We start from the raw sequence: 3,650 nt of genomic DNA on the forward strand, positions 1-3,650 counted from the left end.
TGAAGCTTTAATAAGTTGTACTTACGCATAATCTACTTGTAATCTTGAGTTTTAAGTAATATGCATTAATAAACAATATTTTATGCATAAAAAGTGGTTTTTAAGAGTTTTTGTCAAATGCTTTATAATATAGTATAGATTAGGAGCTAATTTTTTTACTTCAGGGTTTATTTGTTAATTTGGGATTAACGATGTAGGTTAGTTTGTTTATATTTGGTGTTAACTCTTTAAACTTTACAGTTTATTTATTTATATTTGAGATTAATATGTTATATCTTGATCCGATCATGTAGAACTCATGTTGTGAATGAAGCGAGTAATTCGTTGGTGTTTGCCCAATCGATTAGTTTTAAGTGGAAAAAAATTCAGAAAAAACTAGTGTATCTATTTTTAATAACATAAATATTTAATTTGTATACAATCAACCTAAAATATAGCCAAAGACAGAGTCGAGTCTGTGTAATACTTTTATAATTAACATTTAATTTTTATTTATTATGATAATGATTTTGTAATATCACTGTCAAAATATCCTGAATCCACCTCTAGAACAACTCAATACAATGCTTCCGGTTTGAAAAATCTCAATTCAATTCAACCCAAACTGTGTGGGCTGGTCGAGTTGATACTTTGGTATCTGAAAATACTCTCATACCCTTCAATTTGTTCTACTCATAATAATTGTTTTCATCATCAATCATTTAGTACAGTTTATTCATACCCCTTAAATCTTAAGTATATCGCATTCAACTATTTTTCTCAATTTGCACACATATATATATATATATATATATATATATATATTTACATTTACTAAACATATATACGAAGGAGTTATAGTGATGGAGAAGATATAGAAAATATATGTATATGAAGAGGTGTAGGTGATGATGTAATCGTCTAATGTATATATAGAGACTTAACAATCATATTAAATCAAAAAAATAAAAGAATATTGAGTTCATCAGGTTGGTTTGGGATCAAATGACTGTAACTCAATTTTAACTCAATACCTACAGTTTGAAGATGTTACAACTCGATTAAACGTCGGGTTACTTTGTCGTATAAAAATGAACATGGTCCATAATAAACGTTGATAATTATCCATTAAAGTTTAATTTTGATCTTCTTCTTCATTTAATAAGAAGATAATTATGATTTAATCAATTATATTTCTTATATTTAATATACGTCATTTTTGTCGAATGCAATACATGTGTTTGAAACCCATAGACAACTGGATTCCACTACTCATATATAGATACAACATCCTCATCATCATATCATCATCATAAATAAATAATTTATACTACTTTATAAATCAGATTTATTAAAAATCTTAAAAACAATTTTTAATGCACAAAAGTATTATACATTTATATACAAAGTCTTATAAACAACTCATAATGTATTAAATATTATTACTCTATGCATTCAGTCTTAAAATCTTTTAATCTACAATTAAAATAACATATAGTACAAGTTACCAATGCACATTATTATCTTTTCATGTTCTCAAGATACTTTTGACACATTTCTTATGTCTTCATCCTCTCATACTTATATGTCTTTTTCTCATCCCCCAATGTGAGATTCAAATTGATATTCATCAGAGTTATTAAAGATTCTCTCATTCATCTCTCATTCAATTGCTCTAGAACTCTCGGTCTCGCTCTCGAGCTCTTGATTATTTGCTCTTGATGAAAGTCGAACACATTTGTGGAATCGTTTAAATATGTTAGATTTTAAGTATATTGGATTAAATTGTCATACAATTCTTTTCATCGATAGATTGTAATTGTAACCATAACTCTTATTTATTCAAATTGTATTAATATGTAAAAACCAATCTTGATATTCATCATGAGTTATTAATCTCACCCATGCACCGCCTCATACCTTCCTTTTTCACTAAGATGCTTATATAGATTGTTTTGGAGAACTTTAGGGGAGCTTCGAACGAGAGGATTTTTTACAAAGCTTTTGTAAAATACGTGTTATTACATCATACATGATTTACTTTGATACATGAAATTATGTGATGTATTTGGATTCAAATTAACATGTCGAGGCATTAGATAAGTGGCGATATATTAGGTCGGTTGATATTCTTCACCGTCCCACACTTTATCCGATGAGACTTGGTCATCGCCCAAAGCTTGCTTGTACCTTTAAGCTTTTATCTTTCAGGATTTGGTCGGATTGAGTATTTACCGCCCAGGCCTCGACCGAATTGAGTACTCATCGCCCAAGCCTTGGCCGGATAGACCTCTCATTGCCCAATCCTTATCCGATGAAGGAGTTCATCACCCATGCATTGTCTTGTTATTATAAATTTCATGACTATAACTTTTAAATATTAGAGGTTGTTTACCAAACACTTACTCAGGTAAGCACTTACCGGAAAATTCAACACTATCACTTACTTATCGGGTAAGATTTTAGTCCACCAAAATGGTATCATATGCAATAATTTATCCGCTAAGCGCTTACCGTGGTAAGAGTCATCGGTTTTATTTACCGGGTAAGACTTTCAGTCCTTACTTTCGCTCTTACTGGATAAGATTCTTGATTCTTGTCATATTCATCCGATAAGATAATGTTACTTGGTAAGAGCTTACCGGTAAATTCAACACCATCACTTATTTATCGGGTAAGATTTTAGTCCACCAAAACGATATCGTATGCAATAAATTACCAAATAAGCGCTTAACGTGGTAAGAATCATCGCTTTTACTTACCGGGTAAGACTCCTGGTCCTTACCTTCTCTCTTACTGAGTAAGATTCTTGATCCTTGTCGTATTCATCCGGTAAGATAATGTTACTTGGTAAACGCTTACCCGGGTAAGTTTTGGTAAACAACCCCTTAGTGTATTAATTTGCTGATAGTTTATGTATTTTCTACCAAAAAAATCGACGGCTCTACGATAAATTTACATCGCCTTGCTCCAAAAATGAAAAATGAGAGGTACATCAGGTACACACGACAGTAAGTCAGTAACCCTCTAGATAGTCAGCATAAAAACTACATATCCATAGCAAACACAATTCTAAAAGAGCTGCAACGCCTTTATATCTGCTCTAATGTCATCAATTTACGTGAGTACATCACATCAAAACAAATGCATTGCACATCAAGGGCTGGTTTACGCATTTTAGTTGTAACTGAATTATCAACGTGGGACATGGCTTTTTTGTCGCCTGACATCATCAAATAGTTATTTGTTAATTATGTGTCATTTCATATATCTGATTGACGTATAAATTATGGATGATGTGAATACATCTATATGAATAAATCAACAAAATAACGTGTGATAATTATTGATTTAATGATCACGGTGAATATTTACATTTTTTAGGTTACAGATTCACAGAGTCGAAGAGTTCTGTTTCGTTTAATTAACAATGCATATATAATGATATGATCAAAAAAAAAATTAACCTTTCACATATATCAACGTCAAGACATTCTTTTTACATTTATAATGTATGATTTGACCTTGTATTAATACAAACTAGAAGCGTACTCGCGCAATGCAGCGAGATACATCGTGTTTTTAATATTTCATTTTATTCTTTATCTCAGTCGATGTTATAATATGGCTTTATGTGATTTTGAGAAAGCGATGATGTTTTTATTTTTGAA

The sequence above is a fragment of the Cynara cardunculus genome (assembly GCF_001531365.2).
Source record: "Cynara cardunculus var. scolymus isolate 2C chromosome LG 3, CcrdV1, whole genome shotgun sequence".
NCBI lineage: Eukaryota > Viridiplantae > Streptophyta > Magnoliopsida > Asterales > Asteraceae > Cynara > Cynara cardunculus.